At 40.5% G+C, this 17732-nt stretch overlaps 1 long non-coding RNA gene across 1 annotated transcript; it reads right to left on the reverse strand.

Moving 5' to 3' along the window:
* Window positions 1-815: 815 nt before the first annotated feature.
* Window positions 816-13417, reverse strand: LOC121669318. Its single transcript, XR_006017709.1, has 3 exons — window positions 13326-13417; window positions 5075-5116; window positions 816-3259 (listed from the first exon to the last, which is right to left on the reverse strand). It is a non-coding gene; the product is annotated as an uncharacterized LOC121669318 (long non-coding RNA).
* Window positions 13418-17732: the final 4315 nt, after the last annotated feature.

The following is a 17732-nucleotide window of genomic DNA, read 5'->3' on the forward strand; positions in this document are numbered from 1 at the left end:
CAAGTTTTTTCTGTTTTGAAGAACAGCCCAAGAAGGAGGATTCTTAAATAAACCCACATTTTACTGGTCAGGTTCAGAGATAGCATGCCTTGAAATGTCTGTGGAAAGCAAGAAAAATTTACATTTAATATGTAGTTGATTACATTATGATAAGGAAATCAAAAATACCCAACTCCAGGAGACAGATTAATCTGATCCCACATTCCATCACCACTAAGCAGAAGTACCACCAAGCCCCTGCTTTAGAAACAACCAGAAAAACCTTCTCATTGTCCAGACCAACCTGCAAACTCAGTTTGAGCCTTGCAACTGAACCAGGAATGAAAATCTCTATAGGGACAACTGCTGGTGGGAAGTGAACTCTCTTAAAGACGTGGGTTGGCTTACCATGAACATTTAATTTTGGGACGAGTGGAGATAGGTGGCAATGGCTCAGTTTCTGTCCCTACACTGAGATGAGCTGGTGACACAGGAGAAATGGGGGGAACAAGAGTGGTAGACAATGGAACAATGGGTGGGAGCTTTCCCAGGCAAGCCTGAGCACCTCTGTGTCAGATTTACGCTCTCCAGAGGGCCATAGCAAACACCAGGGCCCACAGCCAGCTCTTTCTCCCACTAATGACATTTTTAGAGGGTGAAGACCTCATTGAATCCATTGATGCTGACCCACAGGGCTCCATTTTCTCTGTGCTGCTCAGTGAATTAGGCAGGCAAGTGCTATTAATGAGAAGAGGAGATGTGCATATCCAGTTTCTAACTCTCAGGGTTGCTAACACACCCCATAATTTCAGACAATTATGTCTTAAAGGCTATGCTGGGATAGAGAAATCACTCGTGATGAAGCAATGTTTAAGCAGTGGAAGAATCTTTGTCCTAATGTTGAATGAATTCCTCTAACACAGAATTTCAAGCAAGTGTTGGATGAAAATCTCACCCTTGGAAATACCTAATTTAAAATAAGAGCTTATATCTCAGGTGCTCTGGAACACTGAAATGAGGAGGCCCATTCCTGTGAAGTACCTGCCCCAATTCTTTTTGTCTGGAACCTGCTGCCCTACTTAATCAAAACAAAATCTGAGACATGGACATTTAGGGGTTTTTTTTTAAGTGATTATAATGATTATGAGTGGAATTTCCATGCTGCTTTTTGCAAGAAGAGGTGGGTACCCATAAAAATCCAAGTGACCTACCAGCAATGCCATTATTTTAACTGACATCTGTGAACATACTTTCTTAGGTTGCATCAAGACAGATGAGGGCCCTTTGTGCCCTTCTGACAGTGATGGCAATCATTAAAGATTTACCAGGGTCATTAAAGTGAGAAATAGCAGTAATGCAGAGCTGAATACCACCCTCCCATGTGGATTCCACTGAAGTGCAAAGAAAGGCAGCACTGAATAAGCCAAGATCCTGCACTACCACCTTAACCTCATTTTCCAGAAGAAAAACAAAAAGGGGGGGAAAAAAAATCACCAACTTGTCTAAAACACATGAGAGAAGCACATTGCACTTGCCGGGAGGCATTGCCAGCAAAGGACACAACGCTTCCCTCCCCATTACAGCAATCCCTGTGCTTCCACACGGTGAGAGCTGGGGGGGGACCTGGGGTCACTGCGCTGGTGCCAGCCCAGGAAATGTCTCTGTCACATTCTCCTGCAAAGGCAGCAGGAGGTGGCTCCTGGGCCGCCCCTGAATGAGTGCAAAGGGAGACCTTCAGGTGGAGCTGCCAGGGACACCCACCATCCTTCGCTGGCTGAAAGTGAGCAGAGCAATCCCTGAGTCAGGAGGTTGCACCTGACAGCCCAGCCAAGCCTGGGGACTCTTCCCACAGCTCCTGCCTTCCTCTCAATGCTCTTTCCTCTGAGCACAAACCAGATTCTTGTAGTTCATTACTGGCTGTTCAAATCCAATGCTGAAGAAACATCTCACCATACCTTTGAAATTTACTCCTTATGAAGGCACTGGGGCTATTTTTAGCAAAAATTAAAAGAATGCAAAGAAACAAACAGCTGCAAATTTAATCAGCTTTAACATGTTTAACTACAAGCCTGGTGACTCACAAGGCACACACCTTGCTTGAGCAGCTATATGTAAATTATTCTAAGGTAAAAAAAGGACATTTTCTAAAATCATTATCACACGTGTTCCATTATTGTAATACCTTGTGAACTGACATCACAGAAATTGCTGGAAAAGAAGGTGCAAGGGGCTTCTAACCTTGCTTTGATTCTCCTGTTCATTATATCAAATGAAACAGGAAAGCGATCTCCTACGGAAATCAGTCACTGCTCTTGTTTTAATCGCCCCCCTTTGATTTCCTGAGCAGCTCAGATTAAAGATAGACCTTTCTCCTGTGTGTGATGTGGAGCTGTGGGCAGGAGCAGGCAGCACAAAGCCCTTTGTCTGCCAGGGCTGTGCTGAGCAGCCAACCCTCATCCCAGGGACAGTGCCAGGCTGTTCAGTGCTGCCGGAAAAAGTGCTCCTTGTCAGTCACCTGAAAAATGACACAGCTCACAGCACCAGGCAGGGGGCAAAAATAATCATGGGTTGAAAATAAACACGGTGGAGATCACTCTGGGCATGCAAACACTCACATGCACAAATGTATTTGTAAAAAAAGGAATAATACACACCAGCTCTGAATGCTCCACTTGAGCCAATTACATGTGAGCACTCTCCTGCATTATGGATGTTGGGTTTGTTGAAGCTGTGCCACTCTGGAGCTCAAGTCCCTCTCAAGATAACTTTTGCCAGTCATGCGTATCCCAGTGAAAACAAAAAAACCCCAAACACTTCATGCTCCTATCGCCTCACACCTGATATATTGGTCCTTCAGAGTCAGACATAATTATCACATGATGCACAAGGCTGAACATGTTTTAAACATATGTTTGACATGGTGCAATCAATCACAGTGCAGCTAATAATGCTGGTAGCTGGTGTACAGTGGCAATGCCCCCCCAGGCTCGTGCAGCGCTGAGATAAATGCGTTTCCCGGGTCACTGGAGGCACTCATTCCACCTCCTGCCTCATGATACTTCCAAGGAGCATGTTATCTCAGGGCAACACATGTCTGCTGCTACCTGGTTGTTTAATTACTGTACACAAAATTCCAAATCAGAGTAATTGGCATCTCAAGGTACCGCTGTGTGCTGCAGGGTCCTCCCAGTGTAAGTGAGCAACTGATGCAGGAAAGAGAATGACCTTGATAGAGATTTCTCCCCACAACTGATGGCATCTCGTGACTTTAAAGCACAACCTGATGAAGAAAACAATATAAATATTGTAATTATATTTTAAGCTCAAAAATTCACAACGGTTTGCAGTTTGATTTTATATGTAATTTCTCTATACAGAAGGTGTTTTTTTGGGAAAAACATGATTCAGGATCTCTCAAAATACTTTCTTTAGGCCATTTTTTAGGAGTAGTGAATGCTTCAGTCATTCTTAGTGATAGATATCCACTTTATATAAACAAACACACACATTCACACTAAGCTTGGGGTGTGGGAGAGCCAGTCCTGAGTCGCCAGCGGAACCAGCACACACAGACATGAGTTTGCACCTGAATATCTGCTGTCTGGGGTTTGAACACCTAAAATACTCAGCATCTGCTACAGACACCCAACTGGTTGTACATTTCTTTTAGGAGAAACCTGATCCTGGAGCTGAGATGCATTTTCTCCTAATCAAACCCATTCCTACAAGCAATAGGATCCCTGATCAGTTGCTGTTATCTATCACTTCAAAAAGAAGTAAGGAGCAATCACCTCAATATCCACGTGCTTCCAAGTAACTCAAAAAAAATTCAGTAATTCGGTCACATCTCATTTTCACTGATTTTTTTAAACACTCAAATACTGTGAAGCATTCAGACACATTTACTTACTTTAAATGAGGAACTTTGTGGGCAAATGAGGGACTTCATGGAAACAGAAGGCTTCATAAAATCTCTGTGCTGCTCTGAACTACGGCTGCACCACCAGTTCTATTCTGACCCCAAGAGCAATTGGTCCTGACCTGTCCTGGGATGGAAATCCAGCACTTGAATTGCTTGATATTTGCAGTGGCAACCCATTATCCAAGCTATTTGATACACAGAAAATATCTTACCATAGCTCACTAAAGGAAGATATGGAATAATAATAATAATAGTAATAAAATAGAGCCCTAGAGAATCAATAAAGGTGATGTATTGCAGTCCTCAACCCAAGAGCAGGTTCATTAATACCAAACCCCATCCTGAGTGATGTTTGTGCAACCCATTCTTTTACATAATCAAAACTGCCTTAGCATAAATGAGGAGCCAAGACACAGTAACAGTTATAATTAAATAAAGGGACTGAAAGGTAAAGAAAGTGGCAAAAACATCAATTAGCTCTTAAAGAGAAATAGTCACAATATTTTTTTATTTTTTCCTAGGGTCAGGTTATCTTCCAGAAGCACATGAGCCCTTCTAATCAATTTTTTATGAATACATGCAACTTGAATTCTGATTTTCTTCTTACTTGGACAGTCTCTTTCAAGACATCTAAACCTACCAGGACTTCTCTAAAAATTGCTTTTCTCTTTAATCCTTCCCTTTTCTTTTTGTTGATATCTCCATATGTAACTAAAAGTATTTTATGAAGATACCCAGCTCTACAAACTGGAATTTATTTAGTCTCTGTCTACATTTACAAGTCAAACTGCCTAAAAGAGAAAGATCTTCTTGTGCAAACCAATATTTCTGAGGTCCTCACATCTATGCTGAAGGCATTTTAGGGGTTTTGCTTTGGCCTACAGCGAGTCTAACAGCCCAGCTGAACACCCCCACTGTCCCATGGCTCTGAAATGGTTTAAAAAGAAAATTATACTAATTTCTAATTTAATTAGCAATTTCCCCTTTAAAGGAAGGTAGTTTCACACATAAAAAAGAGGCTGTTTGTAGGAGCACTCACACACACACACACAAAAAAACCCCCAACCCAACCAACCCCAAACAGACAAGCAGAAAGCCATCAAACCCACATCCTTTCATCTCTTGGGTGGATATTTTTCAGCTCTAAAAGGTGTTGCCACAACTCTTGCCCACCTGTGATTTTTCAGTGTCGCTTTCCATTATGATCCTTCTCAGCTGCAAGAAAGGAGAAGAATTATGAGCTCTTTCACAAAGGATTTAGTTTGATTTTACTCAGGATGAGAAATTAAGGATGCCCTGACTGACAGCATGGGGTTTCTATTTCTGTCTATAAGCAGCCTCACAACAGTAGGTCAAAAGGATTAGAGGGAGGTCAGTGTTAGTGTTTCTAGAGGAAACCAGGAATTGTAGATTCACTTCAATGTTCTTGCTTTCCAAAGAAAGTGAAAATCTTTATATGAAAGGGTTTTTCAAACACCTGCTCTTATTCACTTTTTCTTTAGTAATTGAAGTAAAGGAGTAAGTTGGGGGATTGTTTACTCCTTTTTTCACTTTCCTCCATTACAAAATAAGCATTGTATGTAGAGGAAAAAAGTTAATTTGCTGTCTGATATAGGCCCTATTTTTTTTAACTACAAAACAAAGAAGCAATAATATCAATACAACACACATACTATTTAAGGCATGGAGAAGCTATAATAACTCTGGGAAACATCACAAGTATCACAGAAGAACAAAAGGTTCTCTGCTGTCCAGTGTTTCCATTTTCCAGTCTCTTACAACAGCCTAACCTTGCTGTTCACAAGCATCACAGGTGACAAAAAACCTGCTCAATTCATGTGGTTTTACATCAGTTATTGATTTATTGACAACTTGCTAATAACTGCCAAACCTTGACCTGTCTATGCAGATCAATTCCAACAACAGAGCAGGTGAACCAGTATTTTGGGGACTCAAAACCTGTAAATTTCTGCTTGCAAACATCCAGACTTCACGCTGCTCTTTCATTCCTCTTCAAGCTGAGGCCTTTTTCCAAAGTTTCCCTGCAATTCCCTGGGTTTTGTTTAATTCAGCTGATGGCTGGCTCCCTGTTTAGCCTGATGGGTGTTCAGTGTGAGTGGAGAAACTGCTCCTCTACACAGAAGAGCAAATGGGGCCCATTTGAATTTTCTGAATTGCACAGTGCAAGCCTCACTCTATTAGGAACTCGCTCTCCTTCCAGAAAAAAAAAAAAAAAAAAAAAATAGCTGTAATGCTCCAGTTGCTTTAATGGATGAAAAATCATGTTCCCCTGAGTGAGAAGATAAGCTGAGAGGATTTTTAATTAAAACTCACTCTTCCTCATCTTTATCCCAAAAGTCTGTTTCATGCTACAAGCCAATCATTCCCTGACACTCCCAGTGTCTTGCAGTCTACCTGGGTGCTCTCTTTCATAAAAAACCAAGGTTGCACAACCCAGACACCTCCTGAATTCACCTAAACCAACACATTTGTGCCAACCAGCCTGTAAAATGACACTGTTGCTCTGCTGCATGAAATGGATGCATCCATTTTTTGCATTGATGCGTCCAAAAACCCCTCCAGCAGGCACATTCCAGCTGGGAAGGGCTAAAGTTAGGGGTGCCCCCTGCGATGCCAAGCAGCAAAAATGCTTCCAGCAGCCTCCAAAGTATCAGGTACACATCCTCAAATTCTTGGCCCTGGGATGATTTGACCCTGGAAGTGCAGATTGGCAGAAGGACGGGTGAAATTAATTTCCCAGGAACTTCTCTTTCAAGAGAAAAATGAGTGGGAATGGACTTTTACATGGATACATCATAGAAATGCAAACCTCCTAAAGAATCAGGGCTCATCCAGGGGCTTCACTGAAGTTGCTCAAGGCATGGAATTTACCCCAAAAGGCCAGGAATATCACTGACCAGAACTAAACCAAAATCAACAACTGGCAGGTTGAAAACAGTGTCAACAAATTAATCCAATACTGTCCCAACCCCAAAACTCTGCTTCCAAAGGCAGATTGCAGAGCACCAACGTGCTCTGCTCCTCCTCCTCAGTGAAAGCTCCCACGGAGCTGCAATATCTTTTTTGTACAGATTCCGTGGATGGATTTTGCTGTGCTCACAGCTGTAGCAATGAAAAAAAGTGGGCAAAAGTCTCGAGAAAATCTAGAACCTCAGTTATTGCTGCCTTTAAAGGCAGTGTATGGTATGTAAATAACCTTCTTTTGTGGGGTTTTTACATGAAAGTAACTGAAGAAGCAAAAAGGGTATAAAAAGAACCAGCTAAAGCCTAGACAAAGAAGATCTGTGTACTTAAGCAGAACACTTAAATATGGTGAACTGAGCTTTTTTTATATGCCTTTTCCCCAGTCTGTGTTTATATCACGGGATTTTTGGAGGTGAGGAAGGTACCAAGGCACTGGGGACACAATTTCCACTGCTTTACTCCCTCTCCCATTTTTAACATGTTTTGTTTGTTTAGATAATGTTTTATTTAGATTGGCTGGGGTTTTAATTCTTATTTTTACCACAACCTTGTTTATGCTGCAATTTTCATGAATTTGCCCTGAACTCCTTTGATTACTCATCATATTTTTATGACTTTCATTTGCAGCACTGTTATCTTTTGATCTTCTGCTGTTTTCCCGTATGTTTAAAGATTTCCAAACTAATTAAGACAATTAACTAAAAAAGACTAATTGCATTCATAAATGAGTCGTGGCGCTTCTGATTAGCAGGTGGCTCCTTTCTGGTTTAGATACATAAAAGCAGATGGAAATGTGGCAGACTTAGTTATATTTAATGTGCCCACTTCCTTCCAGACTGCTCCTCTTTCCAGTTAATGACAATAAAACCTATAAAATCTTCAGACTGCTCTTTTTCTTTTTTTGCTTTTGCCATTTCTTATTTGAAATCCTAGCCATTCTTGACTAAGAGTTTCCAAACTGTTTTTCCTAAATGTTTCCTCCCTTTTACTTACAGGCTTTGAGGTGCCTGGAAGAACAAGAGGATCAGACATACTCAAAAATAAGAAATCTGCTCCTCATTTTGATGTGCAATCAATGGTAAAAATAATTTTTAGTGATTTTTTTAAAGAAAATTTGCCTTAAAGGACAACTTTTGTTCTTATTTTTTGCTATATTTCCATATAAATCAGATATATATCACTCTTGTTCCTATAGCACAAATTTTTTCTGTTCACTTTCACATATTTTCTCCAGTGTCCCAAAATTGCTTTCCAGAATGCATAATTAATTCCCAACCAAATGCATTGAGGATATAGAGAAGCGATTTCTTTGTTGCCCTGACAATCCATGACAATTTTAGCACAGAAAAATGGAAAAAAACCAACAAAAAATAGCAGTACAACCACATGTCAGTGTGGGAAATTACCAGTTTATAGACGCCTGAGGAACATTAGTAACTTATACATTTTATATCTAAAATAAATACACTGCCTTGAAGTTCATGAAAACAATATCACATTTTAACTGTTTGGAGAAAAGAAATTTAACATGAATCCAACGTTGACCACTCTAAGTTTTAGTTCTTATTGTACAAAACTCTTTTCTATACATTTATGTGAGACTAACTCTGCAAAAGATTATCTGGGATTTATGCAAGTAAGTTTTGTTCCTATTGGGCAAAATGGTTTATTTGACATAACTTTTGGAGGGTGCAGCACTTTTGAGTGGAGGTATTTCAGAGTAAGTGAGAGGAGAAAAAAAATTAAAATCAAACCATAGAGATTAAATTATGTTGAAGCAAAAAACCTGAAGTTCTTCCCTACCAAATTCTGGTGCTGTGATTGTCTTCAATGCATCTGATCACATAATTTTTATGTAAAAATGTAAGAAAGTAGTGAAAACTTTGAGATGGTGCCTAGCGGCTTCATTTGTGTTGTGTCATGCAACCAAAAGCTGGTTAGAGGATAATACAGACAGAAGGGGACACAACATCTGTTGTTTAGAGTAATGTGTGAAAAGAATGAAAGAAAAAAAATCATCTGATAAACATGACAGGCTGGTGATGATCCAGCTTTTCACCTGCATCCAAGAGCAAGAAGTTCTCCCCTCCCTAACTTTGGCTCCCTTTTATCTCATTTCTCCTCCATTCAGAGACACCCACTGAACAATAGGGCTGAAATGCAAAGATGTGTAGCTTTTCAGATAGCAGTAATGAGAAAGTGTCCTAAGTCCCAACCACAAATTAAAAGCACTGCCATGGCATCCAAATTAGAAAAATGTGACACCAGGGGATTTCCTGAATTCAGAGCTTTTAATATATCCAGTATATAATTGTGAATAATAGTATGCCAGGATTCTAAAATAACTTCAGTCTTGTCTTCAATTCTTATTCAGGATATCTGTCTTCAGCAAAAAGTTCAGATGCATAAGGACTTGAGCATTCATGAGTGCAGCTCTGTAAAAATACCTACTTGCTGTTCAGTAAACAAAACCTGAAAGTTATGCTGGCCCATAAATTTGAGTTAAGTGCTCCTAGTGCAGATGCTATCGAGCACCAGCATCCTGCATCAGCTGTTTAAAGCCCTGCTGTAAGGAACGGGATGACTCAGGGAATTGGTAATGGGATCCAGAGCCTTTCACCCCCGGGTCAATGGTTATAATCTGAAACAGACGGAGAGAGCCCGGGAGTCAATGCCATGTCAGCCCCGTCTCCTGCCTGCAGCCAAACCCGTCTGTGGCCTCCAGACAATTCCTGCACAAGAAACACTGCAACCACAACAGGCAGGAGAGAAACCCCTGGCACTGACAGCTGGCACCAGCAAAAGAACAGGAAAGCCAAGAAATCGTCTGGGGAAATATGCAGTGCTTTTAAAATCAGTAAGGGGAAGTGTTTCAGGAAAGAAGTTAAGGGGAAAATGGTTTGCAGCAACTTTTCATCTTTCTATGGCACTGACAATTCTCGAATCTACTTGAAATTTAAAGTGTTCACCCCTCACACAAAATGTCAGACAATGCTAATTTTGTGTCCCATAAATACGGAGCAGAATCCTTAACCTGCACATATCAATACGCTCTGCGATGTCACCTCTGTAACTACACACAAGCTTCAGCTGCCCTGACATAGCTCAAACCTGCAGAGAGATGTGTGTCACCATCACAATAAGAGCCATTCAGACTTATTTTCAGATCTGTTAACAGCTTTTTGCTGAGGCTTTCCAGGGATTTGCTCCATGTTCTGATCTTTGTGTGTCATTGTACAGCCTCAGCCTGTTGCTCCATCACACCCACCTCCACTCCCAAGGTGACAAACTGCACTGCAAAGCCCTTGCAGAGTTTAAATTTCAAAATGCTGAACACCACTTCCCATGCAGCAACAGACTTTCCACTATGGAGAGGCTAACAATGAATAATTATCAAAAACATGAAGGAAAAAAAGCATGGTTCAGTCGTTCTGTATTGATCTGAAACATGTTTAACCTCACCACCAAGAATATCAGAGAAAAAGACATCAGAGGTACGTTGATCTGGGACACATGGTACTGCTGGGCAGCAGCTGCTTTCTGGAAAGATGATCAGGATTAATTTATTCTGCTGTTTATTGTTTAACTCCAAGAACAAGTGACAGGAGCCCTGTTAATCTTTAACTGTGACAACAGTGACAAATCTATCAACCTGAAAAGTACTCTAGTGTCTCAGCTCATCATACACAATGTTTCAATCATCAGGAGAAACGTATGAGACTATCAGAAACTTCCCTACAATCACATGGATGGACTTTTATTATTACACTTAATACTACTCTGAATGAGCCAATACGATTTCTTTAGCTGTTCTGTACCTTTTAAATTTATAAAAGTTCAGATATGTTAAGCAGGAATCATGAATTTTTAAGATAACTTATTTTCCTTTCATAAAACCTGCACTATTTACCTTGATTACCAAATGACAAAGGTCAGCTAATAGAAATTAGGCATGTTGGTCCTCTCTAACCTCCACAGCATTTTTATTTTAGAGTGCCCCTTTAAAGCAAGATGTTACAAGTAGTAACTTTGTTAATATTTTTCTTCATGTCTACGGAAGTTTTTTTCACTCCTCAGTTGTGACTCATGTCTTGTGAATTATGCATATGAGTAAAACATATGGAAATATTTTTGTTAAGTGGAGATTAAGCTTTGACTATCTTTTCTTCACCCACTCTTTGAATGTAAAAATACTCTTTTGGTGATGAAAAAGAGATGCATTTCTTAATTTCCATTATTTCCTCCTAGTTTATGCTAATACCTACAAAGACTGGCAGGTTCTGTACCTAGAAATAGTTTTCACTAGAATAGTAAAGAAATTAATGGTTTTTGTTGACTAGTGGGTTTTTTTTAAAATTCCCTTTAAAATGAAATTTAAATAAGAGAAGAATATAATTTAAAAATGAAAAACATTTAAAAAAATACTTAAGTGGGTTTCTTCTCCCCATCCCCTCCCTGCATTTTGGAGTAGGCAAAGACAAAAAGATATAAAGAAAAAACTTACTTTGAAACTGGTGTGATATCAGCCAGTGCCAGTCAGCTGAAGAGGCATTTGTCTTTCTCAACTCTCTCCTGAGTTTTTTTTGGTGCAGGCAGATTTATGAGGTCAACACCAGGATTTTGACACCTGTTTTCCCACCAGTTTTTTAATGAGAGAAGAGCATCCAAATCCTCTTTGAACAGCTTTCAGAACAGCAGTCCCAGCTCCTTCATTAAGCTTTTTTTGGGGGACACAAACGTGGCTATTCCAGCGCTCAGGACCATGGGACCTTTCCAGGGTGGGGTGGCCACGGGACGACCGCAGGGGGAGAGGCGCAGACCAGAGCTGGGGTTGTCCCTGAGCCCCCCACGCTGATGGATGGACCCTCACCCACCTTCAGCCCCTCCTCACCCTCACAAGGATCCCCAGCACCAGCGGGAATTAGGAACACTCGTGCTGGCAGCCAGCTCTTGGTAGGAAAACCAAACCCACACACCTCGACTCAAACACCTCCTCCCAGCCCTGAATCACATTTGTGCCCTCTGGAAATGCATCCCACCCACCATGGCATTTACTTGGGTCATCCCTCTAACCCCACCTCTTCTCATCTATACTGAATTTTAAGTTTCAATAGGTACATATACAAGAAAATGATGCCCTGCTTAATGTGTTCAGTTTTCTGAATTTATCTATTAATGTTGGATCTCTTGCTGTTGCACATGCACCTTATACTTTTATGAGTGTCTTTTCCTGCAGCTGTGATGCAAATAGCTGTATATTTTAGATGGCTGAGATCATACCTAACTGGGTTTTCAAATTTGACTTTGATTTGGCCCAGAGGCGAGCTGAGTTGTCCCCACCAGGACTGCTGCTTCCTCAGCAATCCTGGCCTGTGACAAAACGGGGGAAGGAAAAGGGGCAGAAAAGAGAGGCAGAAAACAGGGATTGGAGAGGAAAACAGACAGGTATCTTGCTCTCTCCCACAACAAATGCATCCTTGCTGAGCGGAGGAACACCATTCCCAGAGGTCAGCATGAATACATTTCTCACTTGCATTTGCCTAAACCCAATTACCAGCTACTTGTTGGTTTGTTGGGTTTTTTTAAGCAGTCCTTTTTGATATTCATAATCTCCATGAAGATAATTCATGGCATTTTGTCCAGCATTTTCAGCTTGTGGAGCAGAGCTGGCTGAACTTCTTGCAGAGGGCGCTGGATTAAATGCAGGTAAGGGTTATGAATGGTGAACTGTAATTTACTGACTGCTGCAGGGAGGAGACAGAGGGCATGGTGTGGTTTTCAAGGCATGAATTAGAGTTCTCTGGTGAAATGAGGGTGCTTTGAGCTGATTAAATTATAAGAAATGTGCACCTGGGCCACATAAAGATCTGACGTCCTCTCCCTGGAGTTTGACTGATAATATAAGTGATGTACATCATAATTTCTGCATCATCTGAAAGTTTAATACATGTAATTGTGTGCTGCTTTTCTTCTCTGAAATTGCAAACACAGTGAAATTGCAGGCTTGGTGCCACTGATGAGTCATTGTTGGCCTGCTGGATCTGTATTACAATGGCCATACACAAAAAGAACCATGACACTCCAGTTTACCATCATTATCTGTTTCCTTTTGAGTTGTTTCCACAGCTGAGCAGCTCAGACAGAGCCTGGGTCAAGTAGCAGGGGGAGGAGGAGTTGAAATGGCAGCTTTTAAGGGAGATGAGTTAGGTATGATCTCAGCCATCTAAAATATACAGTTATTTGCATGACAGCTGCAGGAAAAGGCCCTTACAAAAGTATAAGGTGCATGTGCAACAGCAAGAGATCCAACATTAATAGATAAATTTAGAAAACTGAACGCTTTAAGTAGCAGGGCATCATTTTCTTCTATATGTACCCATTGAAATTGAGAATACAATATAGAAGAGAACTATTTTGCTAAAATGGCATCTAAAGATACCTTAATTCCACCGAAAAAACTTCAGCAGTTCAGTTGTTGAAGCACTCCATTGCCAATGATTTCTTCTTTAATCATGTTTTCATCACAGCTCCAGAAATCTGTAATGTAAATGTAGACACATTATTCTTTTCAGGCACTCTGAATCTGAATTTAAAACCCCCAAATGTTCTAAACTGGGGGTTAACAGTGCTTTTTAAACAGTTGAAAGAAAATAAATTACCAAAAGAATGTACTCTTTCTTTAGAATTAAAATGGGGGGAGCTGAGGAGAAACATCCCTATTTACTAGATCAAATAGAGTAATATTCATATTCTTGAACATGATAATAAAGAAATATTCGGGCAACCAGTGTTATTGGCTTCACAAAAAAAAAAAGAAAAGAAAGGAAAACAGGCACAGATTTTGTTCCCAGTTTTGCTGATGTAACAGTAAACCCCCTTCTGTTAAAAGCAGAAATTTTCTTCTCTAATGTGTAAAACCTTCAAGGTGGAAAAAAATTTTTTAGCATAGCTTCATCCTAATTAGAAAAGGAATCCAATGTATTTCAGCTGGTACCAGGGCTTACCATAATTTCTACTCTGAATAAAACCGAAACCCATTATTTTCTCCACGAGACAAAGTGAAAATAAGGAAATCTGAGAACCTGTACAAGTCAGATTTCAGGTACAACCAATAACAACTCTTTTAGGATAGGTTTTAAGGATTCACCATTTCCTTCTTAAGTGATTGATACAAAGGGAGAAGTCCAGTTTAGAGAAAGCAGAAGGAAAATCCCATGGAAATCCCTGGACAAGTGCTCTGACTAGAGAGAAAAGAATTGTATATTGCATTATTTTTCTTCAGACCACAGAACCAACTGAGAGACAAAGTATTGGTTTTGGAGTCTGGCTTGCTGGTTTTTATTCTGAACTCGACAGATAAGTATATTAAATTCATGTTTATGAATAAGAGCTAGTTAAATTTTAAAATTATTTCAGACAGAGGACACTTTCATGATCTGAAATAAGAAATTGAGGCCTGGCAATATATGGCTGTGGCATAAAAAAAGAAAAAAGGCTTACTGTCTCTTGGTAAATAAACATTTTCAGTCATCCCTAGCAGTGATACCAATGTAGACAAAATCACTTCACTCCAGCTGGTGCTTTAGCAACCTTTCCTCCACCACCCCCCCAGATTACAAGAAATAATCAGAAAAAAATAAGCCAAATGAGCAAATATACATGTAAAGTGTTGAAAGTAGGCTGGTCCAGGGAACAACCATGAACTGGACACAAAGAACATTGAGCCATAAACGAACAAAGCAGAAGGACACAACTGCTTATTTATTAAACAATGCTCTGCCTGCCTTACTTTCAGTCCACAGCATCTTAAAACAGCCTCATTGGGACCATTACCAGAGCAAATTACTGCTCAACATGAATAAATGTGGAGAAGTCTGGGTCTAAGCTTTTAAGTGGTTTGGGTTTTGGTGGTTTTTTTTAACATTTTAATGGGTTTTTAATTGTTTTTATTATTATGCACAGCTACATCATAGGAGCAATTCTCTACAGATGAGGCTGAGCTGAGCTCTCTGTTGAAAGGTCAAGGCTTGCAAGTGTTACTAATTAGGGACACAGGCACAGAGTGAGTTATGTTTCCTTAGATAAGGAAAAGGAAAGAGAACCTAGCTGTTGTTTAACATTACATGAAATCACTTGTGCTTCTCCATAGCTAGAGTTTAAAAATATCATGTGACAGATGTCCTGATTCTGAAGCTGCTTTCTACCCTACCCTGTAGGTGCAGAATCACAAAAAAATGAAGGCAGGTATACACTAGGCTATTTCAAACTTCAGGAGAAAGCTTATTTATCACAAAGGTTTTGTCAGTCTCCCAAGAAGAGGGGCTAATATGGGATTTCTCTATCAGAATGCAGCTCAATGAATCAAGTGCCAGTGCGGAGGAGGAGGTGATGAGAATGCACCAGGTACAGAGAAAGCAGGAGGGGATACACAAAAGCTGAAAAGTCTATTTTGTGAGATCAGAGAGGTGACAATTGAGACCACTGAATCAGAATGATCTTTCCAGGCTGCAATCCTCATCAAGGTGAGGGATGCTCTCTTTGAAGGAAAAAAATGTTACAACAATTACCTGCTACAGGTGGGACTTAAGTGTAACTGCAAACGAGAACAAAAGTTGACCACTGCTGGAGCCAACCTTTCCTTACAACATCAGAAATCCCTGTGAATATTTGGAATTTCAGAACTAGTGGCCTCTGATGGACATACACATTCTAGTGAGACAAAGGGTAATGCCTGCTACTCAACATTTTGCATTGGATATGGGCTCACACCTTCACCCTGTACAACTCTCAAGCAGATCAGCTACTGACAAAGTGAAACAAAGCTTATTAAAAGGGCAATGTTAAAAAAAACCCCACAACTTATTAGAGAATGAAAGTTAATTGTTTCCTTCCAAATCACAAGTTAACCCAGCAGGTTGAGACTCACCTCTAAGACAAACAACCACACCTGAGTTCCTGTTATTAAGGTGATGGAGACTAGGATAATTCACAGAAGTGAATGCAGCGGTTGCACTCCTGACAGCTTTAGATTGCCTTGTCTAAATTAATAACAACTCTGAATAAAAGCCATCAAGTCCAGCTGTACAGTCTCACACTTAACTTTTCCATTAGTGTCACTGGCCTCCCAGGGGTCTCTTCTTGTACTTCATATGTTTATGGACAAGACATAAATGACCCTGTATGCACCAGCCGGTCTCAGTGAGCATCTCTCTCCCTCTCCTCCTCTGCTATCCATCAAAACTCTTCCCTGTGATTACGCCACATGCCAGAAACACAGTCATACCTTGAAATGCTAAATGGAAAGCCTACCAGCTAATCTGGGAAAGCTTATTCATGCAGGCTCGGTGTGAAGCAGGGGCACTGCAGCTGATGAGGCTGTTGCACCTGCGTGTGTGAGTGGCACAAGTGCCTCTTGCAGACAGATCCCTCCCGCTTTCCACTCGGCTTTTCCTTTTTCCTGCCCAGCAGGCAGGGAGTTTATGAGAAATAGGGGGTGTGCATGATGAAGGCACACACAGAATGTGTGAAATAATAAACCTCTCACCTCCACTCAAGTCTCAGAGAGGCACAGCTCCTATTGTGAGGCTCTGGATGTGGTGCAGAGCTCTGGCTCAGGGACTCTTGCTCAACCTGGGATGGGGTCATCAGGCTGCCTGGGGAACACAGGTAACACTGGAATCAGCATCACCACCAATAACATCTCTTTATTCTTATGGATTGATTTATTTTGTCACTGCAACCCAAAAGATCAACGAATCTTTGACAAAGAGATGTTGTTAAATGGGTGGTTCCCAATTTTATTAAAATGTTCATTTCTAGAGTTGTACTTCGGCACTTAAAGGAGTTTCAGGAAGGTCACTGGAGGAAAAAAATGCTTTTCAAATATATACATTTGCTGAAAACTAAGTAACTGGGTGACTGATTAGGGCCTGAAATTCACAGCAAACTGGGTTTGGCTGCTCCCAATCACAATTCTGCTGAGGGACAGGAATTAGCCTTCACAATGCTGCCTGCTGATCTGGTCAGCAGCCTGTCTGTGGCATTTACTGTTAGCTGCATCATGTGGCCTGATGGGTTTATGATGGGGACAAACAAGCCTTAAGGAGTAAAACATGCCTATAGAAACTGATTTCCAGTGTGACCTATGGCAGGATTAAAGTGAGGTCTCCAAAGGTGAAAGGGGAGTGTATCCATCAACTGCTCCTTGCAAGCACCCCCTCAGCCACACAGCTCATATCCAATACAATTAATTACCAAATCAGCTTATGGACACAAGACAATGAAATACTATTTATTGATTTGCATTTTCATCGGAAGGCAGGAAAAAAGCCAATCAAGCTGGTTTGGTGTGGAAATTTCAAAGCATTTGTCTCACATATAGATAATACACTGAGGATTTATTGACACTATAATGAAATCTTGCGGCCCATAAATATTGGGCTTTCTCCTTTCTACAAAAGGAAAGAAATTTCAGCACAACAAAGCATGTGTTATAGATTCTGAAATGATCCTCTCTGCACACTTATTCCAGATTTCAGAGTGCCTGCTCATTTTCTATCACAGCACTTGGAAGAGGCTTAAACTAAATTGAAATAAAAGGCAATATTAATTCGAAATTAAAAGCGCTCTGTTTCAGCACATGCAGTGTCAAAATACCTGTCTGTACTGAAGGGGAACTTTCAGGCAGAAAAATCCTCAGAGGAAAAGCTTTGGTGAATGGCCTAAATCAGGGTTAAAATAACTCTAAAACAAATATTAGAAATATACCAAAATTCAGCATTATTAAAATTCTGCTTATTAAAAATTCTTTCCAAAAAGAAAACTTCAGAAAAAAAGCAGAACAAAA

Source organism: Corvus kubaryi, unplaced genomic scaffold, assembly GCF_017639235.1.
Source record: "Corvus kubaryi isolate FWS band 111438036 unplaced genomic scaffold, C.kubaryi_AGA036_p1.0 37391, whole genome shotgun sequence".
NCBI classification, from domain to species: Eukaryota; Metazoa; Chordata; class Aves; order Passeriformes; family Corvidae; genus Corvus; species Corvus kubaryi.